Raw genomic sequence first — 16,471 nt, forward strand, 5'->3', positions numbered from 1 at the left:
CAAAAACTGAGCGTGACAAAAGAGCTGCATATAAATGGATAATTCATTGAGATGTCATCAGGTAACTAAAGCTGAACCTCTGCAAGCGTGTAGCCTTTCATGCCAGGCTGGTGGTGGTGGTGGTGGTGGTGGTGGTGGTGATGTTGACGGCGGCGGCGAGAGCTATTTTCTTTGTTCCTCGCACGCCACACACACACACACACACACACACACACACACACACACACACACACACACACACACACACACACACACACACACACACAGTTCATATATAATCATAAAAGATTTATTGCACGAAGACTTATTATTGTTACTGAGGAATATTGCACAGGTGTGTTGCAATGTGTACAGCTTGTGTCGCGCTTACAACACCGGTAGTACCACGACCACCACCACGACCCACCGGCGCCAGCAGTACCAGCAGCAGCAGCAGGAGCAGGGCGCTTAACTGTAAATCACATTTGGGCACTGAAATGACAGCAGTGTTTCCTGCTTCCAGTCATGTGTTATACGAGTATTGCCGAGTAACCTCCTCTTCTGAAATGTGATGCGGGTATACAAGGCATCGCGAGCACACACACACACACACACACACACACACACACACACACACACACACACACTTGGTGCGTGGCGGGTTGATCTGAACGCAGAGTTAGTGTGAGGCATGGAGCTCATTCGGACTGCGACCGTTATTACCGTTCTTGTCGGCGGGGAAGGTATGGCGGCGATAAATTCCAGTGAAGAAAACACGTGACGCCGGCGGCACCGCCGCGGCAGTAGACTATGTATGGCCGCCACTCCTGACGTGGTGCGCGTGTTTTTTAACAAGCAGAGGTCTCACATGGTTTTCAGCGACGTCACACTGCTGGTCGGACCTCTCTGGTTGGGAGATGTGACGGGGTCACTTAAAATTACAGCAGCGGCGCGCAGCGCAAGGAATCATACGATGTTGTTTTCTTTGTTGTTATCGTAGTTGTTGTTTACTTTATGGTTGCGAGTAATTCGTATGTAGATCGTTAATTTAATAAGTGTGTGTGTGTGTGTGTGTGTGTGTGTGTGTGTGTGTGTGTGTGTGTGTGTGTGTGTGTGTGTGTGTATCTAAGCTTCAGAGGGAGAGAGAGAGAGAGAGAGAGAGAGAGAGAGAGAGAGAGAGAGAGAGAGAGAGAGAGAGAGAGAGAGAGAGAGAGAGAAACAAGCTCGCTGGGAAAGATATACAGTGGCCATCTCCAGTTACACAGTGCGCCACCTTTCTTGATTATGATCCAGGAAGAAAATAAAGGAAAGGAAATACCGAGTCAGCTTCTGCAGCAGCCGCCCTTGAGCCACCACCACCACCACCACAACAACAACAACAACAACAACAAAATATAATATGTGGCAGGGAAGAACCGCGCTTGACTTTTGAAGTTGAGACTTTAAAACCTCTAGGGGGAAATATTTTTGTGAGGAAATCTCATGGAAGGAAATGGAAACACCCGCCACTTTTTCCTCTCAACATTGCTTTTTACAGTTTGGTCAAGGGGGGAAAGATACACATTCTTTTTGTTGTGTATGTGTGTGTGTGTGTGTGTGTGTGTGTGTCCGGAGTTAGTGTCGCCTCGTGTTACAGTGGCTCGTGTAGCATGACGGGTGTACACTGGCGGGGTTGCCTTTTGTGGAGCGGGAGGGAAAAGAACAGAGGAGTGACCGTGTGTGGGCGAAGAAGCTGCCAGGCTGCGGAAGGGACGCGGCTCAGCAAGGGTGTTGGATGTTGTGTTATGGAAGGAAGTCCCGGGGGCAGGCAGGGCTGATCTGAGAAGGAAGAACAGAGGCAGGGAGAGGAGTGGGAAATGAACGAATAAATAGGAGATGAGCAGGTGGTGAAGGAGGGGAAAGATGAAAAAAGAGGAAAAGGATGAAATGGAGCAGAAAGAGTAGGAAGTAAAGGCGAGAACAGGAACAGGCAGAACATCAGTATGAAAAGAAGAGAATATGGTGGTGGTGGAGGAAGAGGAGGGAGAGTTGGAAGTGAAGGGAGAAACATAAGAGACAGAACACCGGTTGAGGAGGAGTGATGGCAGTGGAAGGAAATGTGAGACAGAATGATGATGATGACGACGACGAAGAGGAGGAGGAGGAAGATGAGAAGCTGATGTAGGAAAAAGAAAGAGATGCAGGAAAAACGAAATGGGTAGGGAAGATAAGTCAAGACGAGAAGCAGGAAACTCAAATGTTGAAAAAGGAAGGAAGGCAATCGAGGAAATGGAGAGACAGGGAAAGAAATTAAGAGAGGACAGTGAACCGATGCGGAAATTGAAGTGACGAAAGAAAAGCAAGAAAACGAAATCCACGAAATACCGCCAGAAAGTTAAAGGAAACTATATATCGGGGGAAAAAAAAGTAGAAGTATATAAACAAAACAAAGAAAACGGAGGAAGGAAACGAAAGAGCTTGAGTACTTTACATTAGATGCGGAAATCCATAAGAACATAAAGCAAAGGATTACTTAAGATTACAAAAGGATTACGTGGGGAAAGTGTTGGCCCATAACAAGAATATTTGTTGAACTTAACATTGCTGTTTATCCAAATTAGGATTATTAACTGGAGGAGAAGGAGAAGGAGGAGAAGGAACACAATAGAATAAAATCAGCAAGGCATTTGGCCATTAATGGGTAGTTTATGATACTGCTACGAGAAACCCTACAGACTACCAAAAGTGAAAGGAAAGAGAATAAGGAGAGGAGTGAGAGAAGAACAAATGCAAAAAAAAAAGAACAGAGAAGCAGGTTTCTTTACCCTCACTAAGTTGCTTGTGATAAATTGAACAGCCTGTGTCCTTAGCCAGAGACATTAGTTTACTTTATTCTGCTTCTCTCTGTTGGTTGTACTTAATTCGTGTCCTTTCGTCTGTCTGTATCAAGTTCAACTCTGCGGGCTATATTTTCCTTGTGTGTCTGATTTTTAGTCTTTCTTATAAATCCTTAGTTTATATATTTTCATTGATCTGTGTTTTTCATTCGCCTTTCATCTCTTCCTTCCGCCTTCCCTTCCCGGTGATCTCGTTTTCTCCTCAACATCCAGCCGCCTTGCATCTTCCTTTTTTTCCTCTTCTCTTCCTTCTCCTTTTCTGTTCCTCCTTTTTTTGTCCTCGAGACTTCTCATTCTTCTTCCTTTCTTGATCCTACTTATCCGCAATAGGTCTCTGGCGCCTCCTCTATTTTATACTGTTGCCCATCGTCAACGTCACCTTCCTCCTCCTTCCTCTTCCTCCTCCTCCTCCTCCTCCTCCTCCTCCTCCTCCTCCTCCTCCTCCTCGTCCTACTCTGAGGGACTTCATCATCTGGATTGACTTGAGAGTGGCGGCGACCTTTCAGTTTTTCCTCCACCTCCTCTTCCTCCACGTCCTCGGCCCTTCTTCTCTTCTTTTCTCGATTTTTTCTTCTTTTTGTGTTTGTTGTTGTTGTTGTTGTTGTTGTTGTTGTTGTTGTTGTTGTTGTTGTTGTTGTTGTTGTTGTTGTTACTGTTGTTTTCATTTTTTTCTTTTTCCAAAACTCACGTATACCGGCAGGGAAAAAGTATGCTATGAGAGGCCAAAAACAGCTAATCGTGTATTTCTGGAGTGTGGTCAGCCTGCGTGGTGGAAGTGGAGAATCAATAACACGCCCTCCTCTGTCTTGGGTTTCACTGGCAGTTTGCTAAACAAGTGGATGCCGCAGCGACTGGGAGACACGTCAGCACTGGATGGCAACCCTGGGGCGATCTTTGGAGTCTGGATTGATGCTGGGTAAAGTTGACGCGACCTGCCGGGTGTCGCTATTCACGGCTCGGACGCAGACGCCGGATGCAAGCGTAGTACAAATTGATGTACCCAGATAAAATAAGATTAATCGTCAGGAATGTTGAAAGCAAAAGTCCTGAAGGAATATCAAATTTATTTTTGGCACTGCTCAGACCTGTGCAGTTCTGGTCTTCATATTGCAGCATTTCGCAGGAGGGATAAATGATTGTTTCAGTCAGTACAGAATAGAATGACTAAAAGGGTACTTAGGATACACAGTATCCCTTACAAGAGCCGATCAAGGCTTCTAAATGTACATATGTTACAAAGACATAAAGTAAGAGGGATCTGAGAGGTATTTAAATAGCATAAAGTACATAACAAGAGTGATGTTGAAAAGAGCCTTTGGGTCAACAGTGAAACATCTGTGCCACTGTCACGCAAGAAAGGTGAATTGTAATAATAATAAAACTATTCCTCTTCATGTGAACCACTGAGTATCTACATTTCTCTTTTCTCGTTGGACTCACCACAATTTTACATTGCGCCTGACTCGTCCGCTTCCTTTAAGAACAAATTTAAGTTGAAAGACCAAAGCTCTGATGATTCATTGAGTCACTTTCACCACTCCACGGACCAAGTAACCCAGCGCCACCCACCTCGCTCTGGCCAGACGTCCACGCCGGGAGTCTTGCCGCCAGTGTCTGGGGTACGCTTCCCATTAAGGAAGGACTTGACCTTCTCAAGTAGCCCAGAATGAAGGTCTGATTTCATCGAAGGTCAGGCGCCTCGTGGCAGAAAGGTCATTGAGTTTATAGAGGAAGAAGCAACGCCCTCTGGCAGCCTGAGTCAGTGCCATGATATGGCCTTGTTGCAGCGCCATAAATCAGTCACTTCACACCATTAACACCTGAGGTAAAAATTTTTCTGTCCACCGATGTGCCTTATTTCTTTTTACCTTAGTGTAGATTTCATATTGTATTGCTCCTCTGATATTGTTAAATGCACATTTTCCTGTCGTAATGCACACACACACACACACACACACACACACACACACACACACACACACACACACACGGGAGTCTCGATGTGACCTTTGCCAGTGATTTCCGCGATGTGGAAGACTGAGTTGATGGCGAAAATAAATTATGGGAATTAGTGCCGAAAATTTCAGGGAAAGAGCACAAAAAAAAGGGGGGAAGAAAGAAGATAAGAAAAAAAAAATTTCTGACGACATTAGAATTAAGCTGCCGCCGGGCTGCCGCTCTCCTCCCACTCCCCTTTCTCAGCAGCCGTTCCCCTGCCAGTGTTCCTTAAGACTTTCTAAGTTCTTAGGGATTTAAAAGTTTTGTCACACTGATGACGGAGACACGCGGAGAGAGGTATCCAGAATGCATTATTATTATTATTATTATTATTATTATTATTATTATTATTATTATTATTATTATTATTATTATTATTATTTGTTCATAACTTTTTACTTTGTGTTTTTTGTACCGATAATGAAAAAAGACTTCAACACACACACACACACACACACACACACACACACACACACACACACACACACACACACACACACACACACACGCGTCGCTACAATAGGTCGACAAATGCTGTTCGGTAAATCAACACACATGTCGAGGGAGCAGCTGCGTGTGGAGTGGGAAAGCTCTCACCTGCGACCTTATAGAAGGACTGCGAGAGCTGTCATGGCAGCAGTAATGGTGATGATAGTAGTAGTAGTAGTAATAGTAGTAGTAGTAGTAGTAGTAGTAGTAGTAGTAGTAGTAGTAGTAGTAGCGTTGTTATAAAGTGTTTTTGTTAGTGGTAAAAGTTGATTCAGCAAAAGTTGTTGGTGAGGTGAGGCCGGGAGTGGCAGCTTGAGTGTCACCTAACAGTTGTATTGGTCTTTCATGATTCGTCTGAGTTCATGAAGGTGACATTGAACTCCCCATAAATTAATTGCCTTTTCTTCAGTATTTTTGATGTAATGCTCTTCATCACAAGTAATTTTCAACATTTCGTCTTTCTTCATGACTCGTTTATCAGCTTCTTTCCCTCGAAACTCCCACACCCTTATTTCCCTGTCCAGCTGCGTGATTTATTACCCCGCTCTCTCATTACTCTCTTCCAACAGTCCATGAAACTGTTTTGCGCAATCTTGTTTTCATTTCATCCTCATCTCAAGCGGACCCCTCTCCGCACCCTCCAGCTAGAACCACCTCCGTCTCGTAATCTACTTCATCACTTCCGTACGCTGGAATCGTTTGTTTTGTATTTTTTGTACTTATTTTGCATGTTATCTGTCACTAACGTTTTTTTTTTTTTTTTTTTTTTTTTTGCTCCTCTCATCACCTCTCGTGTTTGGCTCACGACCTTAAAGAGTATTTTTTTTTTTTTAGCTTCATTTTCCCTTTCTCTTTATCGAGCCACAACATTCCCTATTTCCTGCCTCCCCATACAGCGAATATAAAGCCATTCTCTACCGAGCCTTCGTCGTCTTCTTTTTCTCCTTCTTTCTCTTCTTCTTTTTCTTCTTCTTATTATTATTATTATTATTATTATTATTATTATCATTATTATTATTATTATTATTATTATTATTATTATTATTATTATTATTATTATTATTATTATTATATTTCTCTTCAGTTACCTTTTTCCTCGAATATGGAGACACATTCTTTCTCCGCGGGATTCAGGTCCTGGCGGTGGCAGCGGGTCCCTAAGCCATCACAGCATCAGAATATATTTGTATCCTTGAAAGCATCGCAGCCTCCATGCCTTGGTTACGTTGGGTACAAAAGGAACCAAGTCTGTTTTACTGCCTGTCTGTTTTCTCTGTTTTCTTTCCTGCCAACCTGTATAAACATGTATGTTCGTCTGTCTTTTTCTTTACCGTCTGTCAGTGTCTCTATCATTCTACACGTGTCTGTTTTTTTTTTTTTTTTATTATGTTTGTCTGTCCTCTTGCTTGATTGCTTGCCCCTATCACTGACTGTTTGCGACTTGTGCTGCTGCTGCTGCTGCTGCTGCTGCTGCTGCTGCTCATCATCATTATTATATCTTCTTATTCTTCTTCTTCTTCTTATTATTATTATTATTATTATTATTATTATTATTATTATTATTATTATTATTATTATTATTATTATTATTATTATTATTATTATTATTATTATCATCATCATTACTCTAAGATTCTGTTCGCTGTAAAAAATGTTTCAACAGCTTCTTCCAAACTCTCTCGTGATCTGAGACTGCCTGCAGCAAAACGTCACCAGCACTCCTTCCCTCGTGCCTTCTTTGGAAAGATTCGGGATCGCCAGTCTGAAAACGCCAAACTGCTGGAGAATATTTTTACGAATTTTTCTTTTGGCTAAGAAAGCGGCAGCGTGGTGGCTTGGCGTACCCAGTGTGACGGGACAAGGAAGCACCTCACTTAAGGCTCACCGTGCCAGGCTTTCTTAACCGGCCGTAGCTCGGTAGCCACATACTTATCGGGGTCCGGTTATGTCGTCTTGTCTTTTCTTTCACCGTTTCCCATTTGTCAGGAAGCTGGGCATTACCAAGTCATCGCCGATTAGCCGGAAAGTACTCATGTTCCCTGGCAACACTCCCATCGACAGCAACTCTATGAACTGCTTTGGCGTCACTCATACTTCCTGCATCACTACTGGGACCAAGCATAAATACCTCCGAAAAATATATTTGTAAAGGGGGATGACCTTCTGAGCCTTAAATACCAGAATAATTACTGGAAAAAAAGTTGTTTACCACCGCCATTTGCCAAGGACAAGAGGAAAGGATGGGAGGGTTAGTGTGTGGTCAAAAACAAGCTTGTAGGGGCAAGGGAGTCGGGAGAAGGCAACGTGTGAGCCGACCAGTGGTGAATTCTGTCTCACGGTAGTGTTTTCTGTTCTGAAGAGTGTGATGTCGGCCTTACAGAGTTACCGTTCTGATTGGTTTAAAACGAATATAACTTAACATGGTTTTCATTCACGAGAGGAGGTTAAATTGTGTGTGTGTGTGTGTGTGTGTGTGTGTGTGTGGAGATTGAAGCTAAGCATGTGAGAATGTCCGTTAACTCAACCCCCTCGTTCCCCCACCGCAGACACAAGAGGGGTGAACACGGAGGGAAGGAAGAAAGGGGGAGTGGAGATCTGGGGGTTGAGGAATCTCCCCTACTCTGTCGCTCACTGAGTTTCGCTCTCTCTATCTGAACACCTAATTTCAAAAATTATTGTGGGGCCATTTGGAGGGCTGGGTGAGAACTAATTACACAATGGGAGAGAGCTTTATGGTCTATTAATTTCAACTTTCAAGAATGAATGGGAGTGGGGGAAATCAAGTGGGGGAAAACAACTTTAAAATTTGTACAAAGTAACTATAACTCTGACTCATCACATTCATACCTGTCAGCGACGTGTCTATCTTCTCTCTCTCTCTCTCTCTCTCTCTCTCTCTCTCTCTCTCTCTCTCTCTCTCTCTCTCTCCTTCCTATTTATCTTTTCGTTATTCTTCTCGCTATCTCTATTCTCTATCTCGCTGCGAGTAACACACACACACACACACACACACACACACACACACACACACACACACACACACACACACACACACACACACAGATATATATATATATATATATATATATATATATATATATATATATATATATATATATATATATATATATATATATATATATATATATATATATACTATATATATATATATTAAAGTTCCAGGACTGGTGTCCTAAAAGATGAATTTCAAACCCAAGCCACAAACCACCATATTTCCCCTTCAAAAGTAATCCTTCTGGAGTATACAACTGCGCTCCCAACCCTCTACCAGTCACTAATCTTTTTCTTACGTGCTTTTAAAATCATGTCCTCTGTTGCAGGTCGTTTAACAATGAGCGCTGAACAGCGAACAAACTTGAAGTTTTTGGTGCAGTTGGGGAAAACGCCGTCAGAAGCACTGGGTATGCTGCAAAAAGTGTACGGGGATGAGACAATGTCACGCTCACGTGTTTTTGAGTGGTGCAAGAGGTTCAAAGAGGGCCGGGAGGACGTGGAAGATGACCCCAGGAGTGGAAGACCCTCAACGAGCAGGAATGAGGCCAATGTTGAGCGTGTCAAGCAGATGGTGCGTGACGATCGTCGGTTGACTGTTCGAAAGATCGCAGATGAGCTTGGCATGAACCACAACAGCGTGTGGAAGATTATCACTGAAGATCTGGGCATGCGGAAAGGTCTGTGCGAAGATGGTGCCGAGACTCCTGAACGATGACCAGAAGGGACGACGCATGCAGGTGTGTCAGGACATCCTCGAGCGTCCTGGAAACTGAACCAGACTTGCTCAGGAGAGTCATCACCGGCGATGAGTCCTGGGTATTTTGAGTACGACCCGGAGACCAAACGCCAGAGCCTTCAATGGAAGAGTCCGGCGTCGCCACGGCCGAAGAAAGCAAGGCAGTCCAGGTCCAGCTTCAAGGTCATGTTGATCGCTTTCTTCGATGTGAGGGGCATCGTCCACTGCGAGTTCTTGCCACAGGGCCAGACAGTCAACCAACATGTGTACAAAGAAAGTACTGCGGCGTCTGCTTCGTGCAGTGCCGCGAGAAGAGGCGGGAGTTGTGGCAGGGCAACTCGTGGCTGCTTCACCACGACAATGCGCCTGCTCACAATGCCCTGAGCATCAGAGAGTTCTTGGCCAAGAAGAACATCGCCGTGCTGGAAGCAACCGCCCTACTCACCTGACCTCGCTCCGTGCGACTTCTTCCTCTTCCCCAAGCTCAAGGAGGTCATGAAGGGGACCCGTTTTGATGATGCGGACGACATCAAAAAGGCCGTGACGACGGAGCTGAGGAGCATCCCGCAAGAATCCTTCCAGCAGTGCATGCAAGCCTGGCAGAGAAGGATGGACAAGTGCATGCGGTGCCAGGGGGATTACTTCGAAGGAGATAACCTATAGTTTGTAGCCTGGATGTGAAATAAAACTTGTGTGGCACCAGTCTTGGAACTTTAATGACACACCTCGTATATATACTCGTATATTATATATATATATATATATATATAGATATATATATATATATATATATATATATATATATATATATTATATATATATATATATATATATATATATATATATATATATATATATATATATATATATATATATATATATATATATATATATATATATATATATATATATATATATATCAGTCTAATATTTGACGCTACTGGATACTTAATGTCAGGAGAAATACTAGAGGAAAAGCGGCACTTTTCTTAATATAGATTATTAGTTTACTTTCAATTATATTTAATAGTAAATTGTGACGTGACCAATTATCTTTATACGGAGATCCATGAGAACCCCTTCCACCCCACTACCCCCCAGACTCTCTCTCTATCTCTCTCTCTCTCTCTCTCTCTCTCTCTCTCTCTCTCTCTCTCTCTCTCTCTCTCTCTCTCTCTCTCTCTCTCTCTCTCTCTCTCTGCCGCGCCCCGTATCACGGTGCAGGAGTGCAAGTGCTGAGGTCATTGGTGTTCGTGGCAGGCGTGTCCAACTCTCCCGCCTTTCTGGGCTGTTGTTTTGTTACGTTATCTTGTGTCGTTGTTTTCCGTTTCACGTGTAAAATTCGCTTGTGAACTCTTATCAGCTTCATAAATATATGCATTATAAACAACTTTAAAGCAGAAAGTTCAGCTTTCTTTAGAAAGTTAAGAAGTATCTCTTCAGTTGACTAACTTTTTGAATAATAAATCTATATAATGTAATATTCCTGATCATTTATTTTGTGCCTCCCTTTTTTAGTCTGGTCACGTTTGATTAAGTTTTATCTACATGATGAATTATTCATGTAGGGAAGTTTGGTTGAGCATACATGAACTCACCTTGACACACAATGCTCTCTATGCTGACAATGCTGGATAGCTGGTCACTTGTCTTCGGCCTTCGTCCATGACACAATCGAACTTCACCTACAGCTTTTGTTGACAGAAGAGACAAATCGATGGAGCTTGTGTGTAAGAAAGGGCTGGAGGAAGTAATGATTATTTACTTCAGCGGTTCCAAATTCTTTCTTGCAAGGAATGATTGTCCAAAACTCAGAAACATTAGGAAAAGGAAACGTATCATTAATTTCCTGCCTGCTATTTTCACTCTACACCATAAAGCTGCATCTACTTGTTATCTTTTATTGTTATTCCCAATGTTACTACTTTTATCGTCGGCCATCAACCGGCCTTGCGACACAAGACTTATTTTCACCTTATTCTGTCCGGCGTACACGTGCAGATTTGCCAGTGTTTTCACTCCTTTTTTCTTTTCACTGGCCAGTCCTGGAACTCTCTGCCCGCTTCTGTTTTCACCATTCCTGTGATTTGAACTGTTTAGGAGAGAAGCGTCAAGACGAACTTCTGGAACTAAAGTAGCCTTTGGGATTCCGTTCTTATTGAAGCTTGTGGGAGTCGTATTTTTTTAGGCACTAGGTTATCATCCTATACAAACAAAGAATAAAAGTAAATAAATGAAATAAACAAATAAGTAAATTGATAAATAAATGTGTAAGTAAGTGCTCCGTTTTCCTTGCGCCATTAACTCGACACATTTCTCTCATCTCCTCCAGCAAACCCCAACCCGCTGCAACCAATAGTTCCTCACATCTAACAGTTTGTGTTTCAGTCTTGACAACCAAACACTGGCATTTCACCAGAGCTAGTTTGTTGTCGCCGCGAGATGAAGAGTATTAATGCATCAGAGTTGACAACCAAACACTCGCACTTCACTTGGGCTGGTGTTTCGCTAGATGGTCATTAATGCACCAAGCTGGCTCAGGAGAACCTCGTCGCCTAGACACTCCCCACGGTGCGCTTGACACGAATCTGCTCCAATTAGTGCCGCTCACGAACTTTGTGGGACGCGAACACTTTCCGCAAACAGACTCGTTTCTCTGAAATGTTTCTCGTGGAGGAGGAAACATTTGCGACACACTTTGTGATTACTTGTGCCACCAAGGAGCAGCGAAATGAGACCAAAACACTTGACGTGACCCGCACACTTAGCCTTTTGTCTCTGTGCTCTTTTCTCCTACCTTGTATTTACGGAAGAAAGGAGTAGTCCTTTCTTTTATTTTATTTTCTCCCTTCGTGCTCCATAAATAGTGTTTTTCGCTGCCACATCAAGAAGTTTCCTTACACGCTTCCTCCCTCCGCATTTTTCCCTTGTGTTTTCACTGTCTCCCTGTGTTATATTTGGCAACAACTCACCGCGTGGTCTTGTTAGGACAGTGGACTGAAACAGACGGACAGACGACAGAGATGAGTGGAGAAGGCTGGCGAGACCATTATCCTGTCGTGAAACAGCCTGGTGATAATGATGAAGTATGCTCATAAGCTTTGCAATTTACGACTGGATGAACATTTTAGCAGTAAGCTTAGTATTAGCAGTGCATTACGTTGAGAGGTTAAGGAAGTTAGGGTGAGACATGTTAATTTATGGAACTTGTCATGAATGAGATGTTAGGCACAAACAATGACCGCTATCAAGACACAAAGGCAGGTCAGGCGGTGAGTGACGTGACAGGCTGCCTCTTTGGTCACACTTGTGTCGCCTCAACCAATGCAGAAGTAAAAGATGAAGTTTTCCCTTTATTCTTTTTACCTTTTGTCTTCGTATACTATTTTTTCTCAATTAATAAAACTGGACATCCTGCCTCGTGGACCAATTATAAAATACCGGGCCCAAAATATGGAAGCAATTTGCATGTGTGGAGAGAGAGAGAGAGAGAGAGAGAGAGAGAGAGAGAGAGAGAGAGAGAGAGAGATAGACAGATAGACAGACAGACAGAGAAATACATATTTGTTCCTCTCTCTCTCTCTCTCTCTCTCTCTCTCTCTCTCTCTCTCTCTCTCTCTCTCTCTCTCTCTCTCTCTCTCTCTCTCTCTCTCTGATCACTAGTCTTCGTATTTCATCACCACTAAGTAAAAAAGTTTTCTTTCCACAGTTTTGCCTAAAAGCAAACAAAAATAGATATACCGAAACAAATATTGATAGTTCAGTTTTTTTTAAGTCTTTATTCTATATTTTTTTTTTATTCTCCGTTTTTAGGCAATCGAGAACGAGGTAACTTTTTTGAGCTCCGAGCAGGAAATTCCAGGAACACTCCGGTGCACGAATAAAGTGGGAGGAAAATAATATAGACAGACAGACAAACAGATAGATAGATAGATAGATAGATAGATAGATAGATAGATAGATAGTTAAATAGATAGATAGACAGGTAGAAATGTATTGACAGATTGGGCTGGCAGATAAACAGACTGATAGATTAATCGATCGATAGATAAATAGATAGAGTATTATTGATGGGTAAATAGACTGATAGACTGATTAATACGAGTATATTGATTAACATGGAGAAAGACAGATAGATATATGAAGACTATTATTAATCCTTTGGTGTATGTGTGTGTGTGTGTGTTATGAAGGGAATGGAGAGAGAGAGAGAGAGAGAGAGAGAGAGAGAGAGAGAGAGAGAGAGAGAGAGAGAGAGAGAGAGAGAGAGAGAGAGAGAGAGAATGTGGCAGACAAACAGACAGACGGCGAGAAAAAAAGAAGACAAATATACAGAGAAAACACAGCGAAGCAGATAAGCAGACAGGCAGAAAGACAAAACCAACAGACACAGAAACACAAAGGTACAAGTCTACTGAACATCAAGAGGAAATGCTGACCACGGCGATCCCTTTAGCGATGAGGGAACAGGAAATCCGGGGCAGCATTGTATGTAACATTGTAGTTTTTTCTCCTGCCTTAGTCTTGGCCAGCAGTGTGTAGGCCAGCCCGTGTCGCTGAGATGTGATAACCCTGGCGAGTGTTGAGCTGAACCCTAATTAGCGGCGCCAGGCAGCAGGTGTCCTGGAGTTCATTACTGGGAGTCTCGGGGCGGGATTAGCTGGACTGCCTTGTGCTAAATTTGCGAGACGAGGAGGCCGCGGGGATGAGATGCGGGGCTGGCGGAGAGAGAAACTATCCACTGGCGGAGGAGGCTTTGGCTGCCGAGGCCAGATGCTCAGGGTGGGTGGAGGGAGGACAGTGTGGGGCTGTGGAGCCTCGGGGCTGTGTGGACGAAACTCTTGCTGTTGAGGCAAGGCGTGGGAAGCGGTTGGGCGGCGAGGCTGCGAGTACCATGTTAGTTAGGCTGCGGCTGTTGTTAGTTTCTACACCTGTAACATCTCCCGATCTGTTTTAGTCATGAGGACAAGTGTGCACTGTTTATCATTCGATTTGTATTTGCACGTATCTATCTACTTGCATCTGTCTGACTATCTGTGTTTCTTTGCACTCGTAAATCTATCATGCCCATCCACTCGTGCATGTCCATCAGAGCTTTTCTTCACTGCAGCCTGAAGTTGAAGCGAGACGCGTGTCCGCCAGCCTGCAGGGAATCAGTCATACACAAAACGCCTGGACACGGGAAGGGGATACTAGCGGCGACTGTTGCGATGTTTTTAACTCACCAACCACATCAACATACCCAAGTTATGATGAACTTTTTTTTTTTTTTTTTGCACGCGGTGTTCCCATCAACTAAAGCTCATTATAACACACTCGTGCAATTTTCATTGTTGGAAAAAAATGAACCAGAGACTGAACATGAAATGCAGCTTTCGAAACAATCGCGCGCCCAGTACTTCCATTATGACAACAATGTGTGTGTGTGTGTGTGTGTGTGTGTGTGTGTGTGTACTCGCCCGCCACAGTGTTAAACAGGCAGGTTCTGAGGAAACCATTATGACAGTTTTCACAGTCAATTATATTCCCAGTAAAGAATTTGTTATAGATAGTTTTAAATAAAACGATAAAATGAATATTAGAAAAAAGATACTGAAAAAAATATGTACATGACAATATTTAATTTCAAAAGAATTTCTGAAGTGTCGACTTTTGCTGTATAGAAGTAAGCAGATTAATGTCTCTGACATCACATGAAATTAATAAAGTACAGTGCTTGTGCAACAAGAATTACAGTCAATGCTGTGAATTAGAAAAAGATATCAGAATTAATACTTTGTAAACATCTTTGTACTGAATTGCCATGAATAACATTGTACCACATCATGCCAATGACAGTGGCGCGCGGCAGTGTTTGATGGCACACCGACATTTTATTTGGCTGCGAAAAAATGCGATGGTAACAGTAATGAAGACATTGGTATTCTCTCAGTGCTCTCTCTCTCTCTCTCTCTCTCTCTCTCTCTCTCTCTCTCTCTCTCTCTCTCTCTCTCTCTCTCTCTCTCTCTCTCTCTCTCTCTCTCTCTCAGCGCCTGAGCACACTCTGCCATACAACACAGCAGCGTGAATGGACTCGCTGCCAGGGACGAGAGGCGTGCCGTTATATCCTTCATGTTTGATATTCGAAAAATGCATGACGAAAGTTGTTTCTCTAATTTGAATAATTAACTTTTTTTATAAATGACACGGTGCACTCTGCTCCAAAGTGACACAAATAACGCGGCCCCGCCAGTCTCGCAGGCCCGGGTCTCCCAACATTCCTGCTTTAAAATGCTTGCTGGCGCCACACGCCGGTACTCTGCTGGCGTGGCAGGCCTCCACCTCACCGCGTCCGCTCCGCCGCTCACCTGTCACTTGAGCTGATGTAGTAATGCAACTGCGTGTGTCACCACGAGGGTCAGCAAGACGTGCAACAGAAGGAATTGACGGTTGGTAGACAGCGCGCTTGTTCTTCTCCAGTAGCGGCGATCAGGTGCGACGGCACGAGAGAGAGAGAGAGAGAGAGAGAGAGAGAGAGAGAGAGAGAGAGAGAGAGAGAGAGAGAGAGAGAGAGAGAGTAAACAAAGATTATAGGAATGAGAACCTAATGAAAAGGCATTATATTGCTCCTTTCATCTTGTTGACACTCCTCACAGTGCAGCAAAGGACACTCATGCCCTCCATCCTCTCCCCTGCTGCTCGCGTTTCCTCCTCATCATAAGCCAAGACTCTGCAACGAACACTTCTTTACAAGCCTGCCTTCCCCCCAAAAAAAAAATTACACTACTACTACTACTACTACTACTATCTCCACTACCACCGCCATAACACATAATGGGGGGCTGGCAAGACCTCAGACCAGACCGCCTCCTAGTGCAGCGGGCGAGGTGATGGAGTTGTCAGGATGCTCGGTGCTCTGACCTCCCTCAGTCCAGAAAGTGAAATAATACCGGGTTTTACTTGTTGCAACTTAATAAATTCCAATATTTACTCGGAATTATTGCGCGCACAGTAGGGAAAATATTTAAATTAACGATGACAATAGTCACTAAAGAAAAATTGCATTGAAAAGTTCCTTGTAATGGCGTCCATTTGTGTAATTACTGAGAGAGTGAAATCATAGAGTATTCTCTTTGTTGTCTGTTTTTTTTTTTTCCTCTTTTTCCTAATTTTTCTTGTCACATCGCCAAATTTTATTCTTCTCCATTTTTTTTTTTTTTTTTTCCTTTCAGACAGATTCATGTATCAGTCCCCTCGCGTGGAATATTGCAACATAACAAGAGACGAAGTCTTTACCGCTGGTCCACGCGGTTTCAACCTTCACAAGACACAAATTATATACTTATACGCAGACACAAAGGCAGTCCACCGCCTTTGTTATGTGCCGCACCTAGCCCTT

The sequence above is a fragment of the Scylla paramamosain genome, chromosome 13 (assembly GCF_035594125.1).
Source record: "Scylla paramamosain isolate STU-SP2022 chromosome 13, ASM3559412v1, whole genome shotgun sequence".
NCBI lineage: Eukaryota > Metazoa > Arthropoda > Malacostraca > Decapoda > Portunidae > Scylla > Scylla paramamosain.